The sequence below is a fragment of the Sus scrofa genome, chromosome 6 (assembly GCF_054392235.1).
Source record: "Sus scrofa isolate SSC_HxYL_T2T_F1_AM1 chromosome 6, Sscrofa_HxYL_maternal_Yorkshire_Landrace_v2.0, whole genome shotgun sequence".
In the NCBI taxonomy this organism is placed as follows: Eukaryota; Metazoa; Chordata; class Mammalia; order Artiodactyla; family Suidae; genus Sus; species Sus scrofa.
In genome coordinates, this window is record NC_139388.1 from 89,210,293 (window position 1) to 89,223,276 (window position 12,984).

At 58.8% G+C, this 12,984-nt stretch overlaps 1 protein-coding gene across 22 annotated transcripts in view; it reads right to left on the reverse strand.

The window, feature by feature from the left end:
- Nucleotides 1–12,984, reverse strand: part of AHDC1 (AT-hook DNA binding motif containing 1) — a 67,292-nt gene that overhangs the window by 21,267 nt on the left and 33,041 nt on the right. For 19 of the 22 annotated variants that reach the window (XR_014807356.1, XR_014807355.1, XR_014807359.1 and 16 more), the window contains one exon: nucleotides 1,206–1,383. The exons of the other annotated variants lie outside the window; for them this stretch is intronic. The gene's annotated coding sequence lies outside the window, so the exon portion shown is untranslated. The remainder of the gene's footprint in view (nucleotides 1–1,205; nucleotides 1,384–12,984) is intronic. 22 annotated transcript variants of the gene reach the window in all.

A 12,984-nucleotide genomic window follows, 5' to 3' on the forward strand; every position in this document is an offset into this window, starting at 1 on the left:
CACAAACGGAGCCACGTGCACACGCCACCCCCAGAGTGCAGCCGGAACCCTGAACACTCACTGCCCTAGTGACACTCGGAAGGATATCTGTGTAAACACCCCACCCCACCCCACTCCCGTGTACTCACACAACACCCCAGTGTGTTCAGATTCTTGTCTACACACCTCACCAGTGTACACCAGCACCCTACACACACACACACATACACACACACACACACACACACACACACACGCCATCCAGTGCAGCATACACAACACTCCAGTCTTCCCATAACCTGCCCAGGGCACACTGAATCCTGCGTGCTCACTCCAATGAACCGCACACACAGTCTCGGAATGTCCCCCAGCCCAGTCCACTTACATAACTCTTGTGTACAGAAGCAAGCACACCTAAGGACAGAGTCCTATACATGCTGGCTTGCACAGAAGCCGGAGTTCTTGCACATGAGATGCCCTGTACGTTTATGGTCGGTACACCTGGCATCCTCCCCTGGCTGAACCTCCCCACCCTTAGGATCCCAGGAGGCCCCACCCCGAGACCTCAGGCCCCAGGAATGCTCTTTTGGAAGTTGGGTGGGGTCCCCAGGCAGGCTGGCTCTAAGGGAGCTTCCTGGAGCCCGAGGCTTCATGTGTCAGTTCAGGGAGTTGCCTCTGCAGGGCAGGGCAGCCCCACCTGGTCTCTGCGGCTCTTGAACCTGGGTGGGCTAATCTGGGCCTAGAGTGGGGAGGTGGGTCCTGCCCCCGCCCCCATCCCACCTCATCCCAGGAGGGCAGCCTAGCTTACCCGAGCCACCCATGTCCTCTCAGCACCTCGCCCTGGCCTCCCAGCTCTCTGCTTCTGCAGACTCTAGAACCCTGAGAGGGGTTCAGCTTCACACAGCAGGCATTCTGGTTTCCACCTCTGCCCTGAGTTCTGGTCACTGTCACAACCCCGTTCCCTTCCCAACTCTTTCAGGCCCTCCAGGTGCAGGGACGAGTCGCCGTACTAGGAGGCAGAACTCTGGGAAACTTGCTGTATATCCGCGGGCCTCACCTTTCTGGATGATGGGGAGTAAGGTGGATGACTATAGTTTGATTCTGGAGGACCTCTTTTTAGCCTAAGCTGGGAGGGGGAAATCCCTGCTGGGACGGGGAGGGAAGTACCCCTGACCCCCACCACTGGGGGGGCCAGGTACAGACCCGGCTTCCCTAGACACTGTTACCTGAGCAGGCTGTGTAGACAAGCCCGGCTCAGCAGGAAAGGTCTGTCTTCGCCAATGATTCCAGGGTGGTCTCTTCGGTGGCCTGAGAGTTGCCCCGAACCCGGGGCCCTCTGCAAGCACTCAGCTGGGCGGGCTCTGGGGTCCAGGCCGATGGGTAGACAGGCAGGCAAGCTCCCATCTGTGGAAGCAAAAACAGCATCTTGACATAAGCCTGGGTACCGGATGAGCCAGGCAGAGGGACTGGGAGGCCATCCTAGATGGGGTCTACTCTTGCACATGAGGAAATTGGTGCCAACCTCAATTCCCCGGGGAGTGCGAGCCTGTCTCTTGAGACCCCAGGCAGTACTTTGCACGGGTAGGTACGTGTACACGTGAACAGGAACACCCACGCTCTGGTGGAGAGAATTTGGCCTTGGGAGTCAGAATGGTCCTTGGCTCAATTCTCATCAACTGGGTGATCTCGGGCAAGTCAGGGAACCTCTCTGGCTCTCAGTTTTCTCATCTATAAAATGGGGAGAGCTTACGGATGGGGAGAAGCGCTCCGGGGAAGCTACACGTGCTAAGGGCTGGTTGACGATGCAGGTGTGAGTGCTGCTGTTCAGAGTGAGGCTAAAAGCAGATTTCCACGAAGGGTGCACCCGCAGCCAGCATTTACCCGTCTCCACCAGCGGCGACGGGTTCTATGTCCCTTGTTGTCTTTAATGACCACGGCCCTCCTCACCGGCCCCCTGCTTCCGGCCCATCTGTCTGCCTCCCCGAGGTCTGTGCTGGAGCCCAGAGGGGGTCTGGGAACCAGGCTTCAGGGACGGCTCAGAGGCTTGGGTTGCCTGGGAATCCGTGTGTGTGTGAGAGAGCTCGCCTGTACAGATGCACAGATGCGCGGCTATGAACGCTCAGCGGCCTGCGCAAATTCACCTGAGTGTGGCTTCCTGGGTCTACTTAGCCTTCTGTATGCTTCTCTGTGTATTTCTGCACGGCTGTGAGAGTATACTTGTGTCAGAGTGTACATGTGAGGGACTGTGTGTGAGTGCACGCACGCGTGAGCTGATATGTACCGGGGTTCAGTTACACGTGTAGGTATGTGCAACCAGGTCTGTTCAGCTCTGTGTGTGTCCAGCTGAGCCTATCTGTGCACGCCTGGGGACACAGAAGTGTGAGTGTGTGCGTATGTGTGACAAGGTGTGCCCAGCTGTGGGCAGGGATGAGTGCGCGTGTGTGCGCTGGCAGGACTCTCTGCATCTCACTGTGTCAGGAGCTGAACCATCTTCTGCCCATCTCAGACTCTGGGGGGGGGGGGGGGACAGCAGATGCTTGGTGGATCCTCTGCCATCCCTGCAGGTTTCCAATCTTGAGGCCTGTGACTGCGGGCACTGGTGTCACTGTGAATCAGTGTTGCCTCCCTCCTACCTCTGCCTTTCTCTGGGTTTTCAGGGTCACGGTGTGAGGGTCTGACTGGTCAGGGTCCCTGCGGGTCAGTAGGTGCTCACGTGCGCCACCCGCCACGTGTATGCAACATGTCCTTATCATTGTGTGTCCGTGGTCTTTGTGCCGTGTCACTGCAGCGTGCCAGGAGAGCTATGGCAGTGTCAACATGTGTGAGTGGGTCTGTGTGCCATGGTGTACCTGCCAGTACTGCTGTGCCTCGTTTTTGGTGTGGTACCTTTATGTAACTTCGTGCGTGTGTGTACGTGTGTGTGCATGAGACCCTTTGTGAGACAGTGTGTGTCTGTGTCACTGTGTTTGTATGCCTGCTTCCCTCCTCCCTCCCTATCTCCTGCTCTCTCTCCCTCTCTCCCTCTCTCTGTAGGAGCCAGACAACTCCCCAAGCCTGGATTAGGGACAATTTATCCACAGGCAGAGAAGGAGAATTCCAACCTGCCAGAGCCTCCCTCCTCTGATCCGTCCCCCCTTTCCCCGTGGTTGGGTGGGCACAGAAATGCAGCCCGGCAGCTCTCAAGCCCTTGGGGAGCCCCCACCTCTGCAGCTCCCCAGAGGCCCAGGAGGGCAGAAAAGATGGAAATCTGGGTGGCCCCCGAGCCCTCCAGTGGGGGTGGATTGGCTGCCCCCCTCCCCATCCAGGCCCCCACGGCTCAGCTCGTCTTGGCCCCGTTCTCCTACATATGGTGGTGGTGGTTGGGGGGAGGCTGCATGAGGTCTGCCTGGCCCTGGGGGCTGGGGCGACCTAAGGAGTAGAACTGCTCCAGCCCCTCCACAACCTGATACTCCCCAACTGATAAATGCCAGCTCCCCCCAGCCCCTGAAATGTAAATGACTGGGGAGCTGGCGACGGTGCCCACACAGGCTGGGGGAGATGCTGGGAGGCAGGGGACAGCGTGGTGGGGGGAATGCGGTGGGGTAGGGGGGCGCAGGGGCTGAGCTGGGACTAAGGCTCCCTTCACGGTGCTCCAGGCGCAAGGCAGAATCACATGTTTCCCATTAGCTGCTCTGGCCTCCTTGTTCAGGGGGTGTTGGCTGGGGGAGATTTGTTCTGGTTGCAGACACCAGCCGAGACCACACAAGAGAGAGAGAGGAAAAGACAGAGAGAGAGAGAGATTGAGCACCAGAGAGAGAGGAAAAGACCAAGGGAGAGCGAGAAAGAGACACAGAGACAGAGAGAGACAGAGACAGGCACACACTGAAACAAAAGCAGAGAGACAGAGAGAGCGACGGGAGAGGCTAACAGAGTGGAGGACAAGGGTGGTGACAGGGAAGGGGACTGAGGGGGAGAGGGCCTGGGGTCACAAGACTGATGGTGGGGACCCCAGGGTGACAGAGGAGAGCCTGATGCAGGGCCAGGGTGGGCAGCAGTATGGCCCGGAGGGCAGGGCCGTGGGTGGGGGGCACAGGGGCAGAGGTGGCGCTGGGTGGGCAGCAAGAGTGGACGCTCGGGACGGAGCCGCCGGGCGGGGGCCAGCCAGTGAGCCCGGAGCCTCCCGCCTCCTGACCCTCGAGCCTCAGAGAGATAACAGGCCCGAATAGTGCTGACTTGCGGTTCAGAAATCCAATATCCTCCGCGGCGCACTAATCGACTACCTGAGCTCCCGGCCCGCGCCGAGCTGCCCCGATTAATCCTGCAGCTCCACAGCCTTAATTAGTTTAACAGTTTCAGGGGCAGAAGCAGGGAACAGGGTCCCCCAGGCCTGTGGGGACATAGCCCCCCACGCAAGCCCTGCTGGCTGCCCCACCTCCCTGGTCACATCTGCCCCAGCCCCAGGGCCCCTCTCCACACCCTCTGAAAAACATTGGGGAACGGCCCCTGGGGCAGGCGCCGGGGTCAGAAGGTAGGTCTTGCAGAACTGAGGTGCCCCCCGCCCTCCCAACTTGTCCCTGTGCCCAGGGCCTGAGTGCTTGCTCTGGCCTGCCCTCGGGGCCCTGCCAAATGTCAGCCCTGTACCACTGGCAACGTGTTGTCTCCTTAGGGTGAGAGACAAGCTCCCAAGTTACTGACAACCTCCCAACAGCATGAGATAATCACACATGTCAGTCCCCACAACGGCATGAGATGGGCACATGGTGACATCTCACACATGCCCAACAGTCAGAGAGACAGGCGTACGGGTGGGTAACTACCCTCTTAACAGGATGAGTGAAGCACAGGACCTGGGATGGGCACGGCTGATACCCCAGACACTGTGAGACAGGAACACAGGTTGTCACCCTCGCAGTGGTGTAACCGACATAAAACCAGCACCCCCACCTGCTAAGAGGATGTGAAATGTACATAGAACTTGTCCCCTTCTTTCTCTCTCTCTCTCTCTCTCTCTCTCTCTCTCACACACACACACACACACACACACACCACCTTCCAGGTGTGAGAAAGGTACGGACCCCTCCCCTAACAGAGTATAACAACCTGGCCCCTTTCCCACAAGCCCTCCCTCCAGACTTCGCATGGGTACATGACATGTCGCCCTGACCGCTTTGGACAGGTGACAGCCCATCCCACCCCTCCCCCGTCACTGCCAGCCTGGTGGTGCCGTCCTCTGCCTGCAGAGGCGTCACAGCTCACAGGGCATGAATGTCACCCCAGCACCGCCAAAGCCGGGCACAGACACACGTTGCCCCAGTGACAAACACCACTGGCCCCAGGAGGTGGAGACGCACAGGGCTCTGGGCGTGACCTTGGTCCCTGGACACCAGGAGGGGAGGCGCCATGGCCTCCCTCCTGGGTAACCCAGTGGCCCGGGGCTGGGTGAGATGAGCACTGGGAAGAAAGCTGCCTGGGCACAAAGACAACCTGAAAATGCCACCTCCCCAAGCAGCCGCCCCCAGCCCATCTCCAACCCAATGCAGTCGTTACTGAGAGGGGGCAGAACGAGCAGCGGAAGGAGGGCTGTCACTGATGCCCAGGAGCAGTGCCGATGAGACTTCTTAGAGGTGGTGCACGGGAGCGGCTGCTGTCACCGTGCTCTCGGTGCCCAGCACTGAGGAAGCAGGATGACAGTTTCAGGCCCCTACTGCAGCCAGGGGAGCCCCTCTTTCTTACAAAGTCCCCCTCTCCAAATTCAGGCCACAGAGCCTGACAAGGAGGCCAAAGTCCAGGGGCATGACTCACCCAGGGAACAGGCCCAGCCTGCTGGCCAGAAAGTGAGGGAGGCCAGGAGCCAAGGGGCCTGGGTTCAAGTCTGAGCTCCTCCCAGGCCAAGCTGAGTGACCTTGGAGCAGAGGCTCAGTCTCTTTGGCTTTGGGGAGGGGGAAGCAGCGGCAGTCAGGGGCGCGCCGAGGCAGCAGGCGGAGCACTGGGGGCATGGGAAGGAGGACACAGCAGGTCCTGGCCCTGGCTCCATGGTTCCCTCACAAGGAACCTTGGCTCTCTGTGCCTCAGTGTCCCCAGCTGTAAAGCAGGGATGATAACATCAGCCTCGCGAGACAACGCGGCGTGAAGGGGGCACGTGCACTCAGGAAACGGGAGCTTCTTGTTGAGGAGGGGAAAAGAGACACAGAGAGGGCAGGACACTTGTCCAAGCCACAGAGCGAGGTAGTGTCAGCTGAACTCAGCCTCCACCTCCAGGCTTCCCCCCCGGAGCTGTTTCTGTAAGGCTGCTTGGACACTGACTCCTGTGTCTCTGTATGTGTGTGTGTGTGTGTGTGTGTGTGCGCGCGTGCACATGTGTCCACATGCACCCGCTCTTGGTTAAGATGCTGCCCTACTGTCCAGTGAAGAGCAAGAAACCAGACAGGGGTCTGTCACATACTGTGGCCCTGAGCCTAAACCCCACTTGGCCCACCTTCAAACTCAGGACCAGCAGGCCAGCTCTAAGGGGAGGGAGGCAGCCCACACCCCAGTCCCCATGACCAGTGCTAGCACCTGGTGCTCAGATATCAGTATACGGGTCCTTCTCATTGTATAGGAGCCCAGAGAGGGACAGGCCTAGCCTGAGGTCACACAGCATGATAGCAGCAGAGCCCAGAGCCCTGGCCAGGGACAGCTTCAGAGCAGGGTACCTCTAGCCCCTGGGGTGGCTGGAGCTGGGGGGCCCTGGGGGACTGAGCAAAACGTGGCGACAGATGGCCTGCCGAGGCAGCGGCGATCTGGGCGGCTGGCAGGCATGCTCGCTCCCGCGCAGGGAAGCGGCTAATTTTAGCTGAGGCCTCGATGCCAGCTTTGTTCCCCCCACCCACCCGCCGAGGGGGCCCAGCATGCCTTGCGTGCAACCCGCCTCCCCCAGGCACCCCTACTCCCCCGCCCGGCCCCTTGGTGAGTGGTGCCCAGACCCCAGGGGCCTAGAACTGTCTGCCTGACCAGGTCTCATCACACCCAGGGGCAAGGGCTGGGCCCTGGAGGCCTGGCACCCCCACTCCAGGGTCTGTTTCCCATGACTCCAAGCTCATTCGGAAGAGGGGCTGTGGGAAGGAGGGCTAGGGGCCCCTGCCCAGACTGGGAGGGAGGGCCTGATAGCAGGGGCTGCCAGTCTTGGGTGGGGGAGGTGGGGCACTGCCCTCCAACAAATACTTAAGGAGACAGGACCCTAATTCTACCCCTGTCCTGAGCCAAATTCTTCTGTGCTGGAGTCCTCCTGGTATTGGTGAGCAAGGAAGTGGGAGTCACTCTACCGTTTCCTTGATCTTGATAACCCTGACTTTGCTCCAGGAGCTCAAAGTACTTTAAAGAAGTCAGAGACAGAGCAGGGGTGGTAGCCCTGTGCCACAGGGGGGAAACCAAGGCACAGCCTGAGGTAGCCTTCTTTGTAGCAGGGGAGGAGACAAGTCCTAGGAATCAGGGAGGGAGGCCCAGACATGCTCTTCTTTGAGATCTTAGAGCTGGGGGGCTTCCTGGGCCAGCTCAGCCCTTAGGACCACCCCCTGTTCCCAACTGGGCTGGAAAAATATAAAGTAGATGGATGAAGCCCATGCCCCGAAATGCTGGGAAGGGAGACCCCGCACTCTCCGTCCTGGTGCCCCCACCCCCTGTTGGCTCTTTGACCTTAGAACTTCCCCTTCTCATCTCAGATTCACCTACACGTGTCCACTAGGGTGCCAGGACATCTGGCTCCTACTTGAAAGGGGACTCCTTTGGGGTGACTCTGGAGGGCGCCCCTCTCCCAGATCCAACCTGTGAGGGAAATGACCAAGTAGGAAACAGAGAAAGAAGCCTGGAAAGAAATCTATGTATTGAGACAGAGAGAGCCAGAAGAAGAGAAAGAGAGGGGGAGAAACCAAGGCCAGGGATCCAATCCAGGAAGCGAGAGAAAGAGGAAGAACTTGGGGGCAGAATGAGGTTAAAGAGAAAGAGAGGAGGAGGGAGGGCATGAGAGAGAGCCAGAGAAAAAGCTAGAGAAAGGAAAAGAGCAAAAGAGAGACTCAGGGAGCGAGGGACAGAGGAGGAAGAAAAAGACAAAGAGACAGAGAGACAGGCAGGATGAGGCGAGACAAAGACAGGGAGCAAGACGCATGCAGAGGGGAAGGAGATGGCGAAGGAGCTGCCACCGGGAACTGAGGACACCACAGGGAGCTGGAGACAGACAGAGGGACGGACACACCCAAAGACCAACAGAGCCAGTGGGAGCGGGTGAGATGCATTCAGAGCCTGGGGAGGGAGGAAGAGGGAGACACTAAGTGATAAAGTGGGGGGGAGAGGAAGCAGGAGTAGACAGAGGCAAGGAGGGAGGGGGCGTGAGGAGGAGGTGGGAGGAGGAGGTGGGGGAGTTGTCGTCGCCAGAGCTGGGGGGGACAGAGGACAGAAATGGAATGTGGGTCTGGGCATGAGGCTCACAGATGCATCGGCTCTGGTTTCAGCTGGGGCAGTTGGCTGCTGGGGGGGGTGTGTGGGGAGAAAGAAGCAGAGCTGATGAGGGAAGGGGGCCTGTTGCCATGGCTGCGGGCACGGCAGGGGCACAGTCTGCTGGCACTTGGAGTTCTGGGCATGGTAGGGGGCTGACTGAGGGGAAAGGGGGGGGCAGTGATGAAGAAGCCTGGCCCCTGCCCTCAGGGCTCTACCAGGAAGAAAGTTTCCAGAGAGAGGATGGGAGATGTTGGGAACTGAGGAAGGCTCTGGATCCTGCTCCATCCCATGGCGGGGGCGGGGGGTGGAGGGGTTACTCTCTGGGTCACCTGTGGGCACCCTGGTCCCCACCTGTGCCTCAGGCTGGCTCCTGGGGAGCCTCCTCCTCTGTCCCCTCCAGTCTAGTCAAAGATCTAGCCTGCTGCTGTGGCTGCTTCTGCTTGCAGGGGAGCAGCAAGATTGTGAATTCAGGATCTGTAATCCTAACGCAGAGCCCAGGCCTACCGGGCTCCAGTTGCCAAGGCGACGGAGGGTCAGAGGGCAGCGCGGGGCGCCCGCTCCTCCAAGTCAGAATCCCAATTGTTAAAGCCCAAGAATAAACAGCTGAAGCGGCCGTGGGGGGGCCGGGAGGGGGGCTGAGGTCTGCATCGGCTCAGTGTGGTGTTGTCAAGCGAGATGTCACTAATTGTCTGAAGAAACGGGCTGAGGCAGCTCTTAACTGCTTCTGTGCCACCGGAGACACCTTGGCTGCCTGGCCCCATCCCCAGGGCCTCCCAGCATTCCACTGGGCCAGCTTGGTGGTGGGGGGAGTGCTGGCCCAGCACAATCCCTACCTCCCTTGCACTGAACCCCTACATACTTTGGCTCCCAACAGTCCTCCCTGCCCAACGTGGAACCTCCCACCTGCGAGCTAAATCCTTTATGTCCCCAGCACTGGAAGCACACTACTCCTTATAGCTCAGAACCACCCCTTTGGCCTGTAAAAGCCCTCCCAGCTCCCCCAAAATCTCTTCCTCCTTCCCTCAGAAGCCAGGGATTCTGGTACAAGGTGTGGGGACTGCAGAGGAAGACAGATTTCAGGTTCTTCTGATCTTGCAGGGGGACGGCAGGGTGGGGGGTGGGGGGAAGCCCTGGGAGAGGGAAGGTCTACGGCATCTTTCCATGCAACTCCCTACTCTTGGTCACACACCGGAACTAAAGACCTGAATGGAGTCTGGAAACCTGGTTTCTAGCTCTGATTATTGTATCTACTTGCTGCGCGACTTTTGCCAAGGTATTTTCCCTCCACGGGCCTGTCTCCTCGTTTATTATCCATCCTAAACATTTAGTAGTGCCGATTTCAAGTGATGCCCTGTCCGGAACCCCTGCTTGGAGAAACTTCCAATCCAGTGGGTGAGAAAGGCTCAGAATACAAGGTAGAAGGCAATCAGAGAGCTGTCAGCTAAGACATTCCATGAAAAACCCGGAGCAGTCTCGTACACAGCAAACTGTTCAGGGTACAGCTGCTGGTGTACACAGCAGGCCTGGCATTGGCGTTACCACAGAGGATGGTTAAAAGGGTGTAGGTCATCAGAATGAAAAAAAAAAAAAAAAAAAAAAAAAGATCGGTGTAAGGTCGGTTCTGGAACGCTTCCTGCTCAAAGTGGTACCTGGTAAGATTTGGACAGGTGGGCAAGAAGGTAGAGGACTCCAGGAGAGAGGCGGTCTCGTGAGGTTCTTAGAGGGAGCTGAACTGGGCTGTCTCAGGGGTCGTGGGCTCAGCCCCTTCCAAGGCAGGAAGGGCGAGGCCTTCAATGGCCTTCCCGCCCCGTGGGCCGGCCCTGCCCCTCCTCCACCCGCCGCGCTGGGATCGCAGGACAGCCAAGCCTGGGAGGGGCGGGCCGCCCGTGGGCACGGCTCTCGGAGATTGGTAGCACCTGGAATGATGTTACGTTGGGCGGGGCCAGGGCTTGGGCACGCCCCCTGCCCCAGACCACCCCCGCCCCCCGGCTCCCGGGAGGGGATGCTCAGGCGGCCTCTAAGCCTCCTCAGGTGGCAGGCGGGACGGGGCGCTGTCCGTGGGCGGGGAGCTGGGCTCGGAAACAGGGGATCCCCCAGAGAGGGCCCAGCCCAGTCCAGGGCTGGACTCATACAAAAGGCGACTTGTTCTTTCTTGGGATGCCTGCGCCTTCTCAAACATACCTACAGCCGCACTCCAGGGACAGCTACACCCACACGTAGCTGCACAAAGCCGCCAGAGTGGGGAGTGGGGGGCTGTCGCCAGCCCCAGAGGTCGGCGTTAAGCAAAACCTTGCCCCAACCTTGCCGTGCCACAGACTAAACATCGTTCACCTCACCCCATCCTACCCCAAGTGACCTGGATACTCCCACAGCCTCATACACCCTGGGGACACTGACCCAGTAACTCTCCCTCAGACCAACAGGAGCTCACCAGCTCCTGCTCTGGAGCCCGATGGGCCAGCTTTAACATGGGTGCCACACTGGTGTGCGACCTTGGGACGCAATGAGGCCCATTAAGGGTTACTTTTTACTGAGCACTTGTTCTGTGCCAATCCTCACACTTGCCCTTTAGGATGAGTACTATTAGTCCCATTTTGTAGGTGGGGAAAATGAGGCTTAGGATAAATGGCCGGCCTAAGGCAAAGGCAAGGATTTGCACCCAGGTCAAGCTTGACTTCAGAGCCCATGTTTTTCCCTGTGCCATCAGCCTTCTGCTACGTCTCACATCCACATCTTACTCTCTAACACCCCACCACACACAGCAAAGCTGCCCCAGAGTTAGGGTGGAATTCTCCACCCCAAACCCATCCCCATGTCACTGTCTAGTATCACACAGCTTCTCTCACTAATCAATGTGTGTGTTAAGGGGTAGAGTCTCCCACTTTACGCTTTCCCAGTCCCCAATTTTGTATATCGGAGTCACAAATGGGATGCCAAGTACGAGCAGAGCCAGAACAGGCTACCTCTAACCTTTCCAGCAAGCTCACCTCCACCTCCCCTGACCCTAGGATGACAAAGCACTGCCACACTGGCTGTGGCTCCAGGCCTGCGGCTCTCCCTGACCCCTTGGGCCAGGACCCTCCCCTCACCCCCAACCCCTGCGGAGAACAAGTCGAAACAAACTCCTTCCTGGGGATGTCAAAGCACCTTTCCTGGGGGAGGTGGCTCTGTGATCCCTTGAGCAGGGCTAGGGAGAAGGATCGGGTTACTCTTTCCCCAGCTGTGCCTGGACTCCTTGGGGCTGACCTTTCACCCCATCCAGGCCAGGACCCAAAGGGGGCTGGAGTGCAGCCCTCACCTCCTGTTAACCCTCTGCATTCCTCATTTTTCCATTCCAGAGCCCCCACCAGGGGGGTCTCAGGAAGCCCAGCCAGGCATGCCAACCTTTCCTCACCCTCCCATCCTGGGGTCCAGTTTCCCAGCGGGCTTTACAGAATGCTCCTCCCTGCCCCCTGCCCAAGCTGCCCTGCCCTGCCGGGATCAGATACCTCCGCCCAAGCAGCTGAAAATGACCTGGGCTATTTTCGCTCTGGGATCACGTTGCAAACTCCCCCCTGAGCTGGCAGCCTCCCACAATCCCTCCAGACCATTGCCCCCCACTCCTCATCCCTTACTCAGAACCACTGACTAAGGGTTCAGGAGGACTCTTAGAGACCACTGACCTGAGCCCCTCAGGTGGGGAGACTGAAACCATGAGGAGTCAGGCACAGGGCTGGGCAGAGAACCAGGTTTCCTGGGTCCCCGCCCAGGTCTCTTTCTACTGTCTAGCACAGCCTGCTCCGTACCCTAGATCTCAGAGCCTCTGACCCAGCCAAAAACCCAGGCGACCTCCTCCAGGCACCAGAAAGTCACCCTGGATGCTACCCACAAACCTCTAGGCTACCCTGCTTCTGCCACACTCCTCTCTTTGTTTAGAATTGGGACCAGACCTGTACCTGTATCACAGCCGTGTGGCCCACAGGGATGGTGGGAGGGGGTGTGCACACCAGGAGGAAAGACAGGGGGACTGAGACCCAGAGGAACAGGAGGCGGATTCAGGCTTCCAGAGGTTTACCTTGCACAATCCTTCCCCATTCCCAGCAGCCCCTTGCCCCTGCTTCTCAGTATTCCCCCCTCCATTCCTACCAGCCCAGCCCCCTCCAGGCCCCTGCCCCTCCACCTCAAGCCCCAGTCCTCCTGGGCAGGAATGTGACTGGTCAGGTCGAGTTGACCACATGAGTGGCTAGGAGACGACAGACCCCCCCATCCTCCCATCCCCCAGCCTGGGGGAGCGCACATACCAAGGCAAGGTGGGGGGGCTGCTTTAACCCTTTGCAGCCAGGCTTTCAGGGTAGCCTGAAAAAGAGGGGTACTCTCCTTCCATTGGCCACTCTCATACAAGTGCTGCCAGGCTGCAGAGTGCAGGCAGAACCTCCTTCGCCCAGGGGGTGGAATGGGGGTATTTGCCCTTCTGGTCCCTGTTAAGAAAAATCATCCTTTGCCACCCCAACTGTTTAATCTCATCTCCCATGACATTTAGCAAACCCGTCATGAACTGGTGCTGAGGGAAGAGAAGGA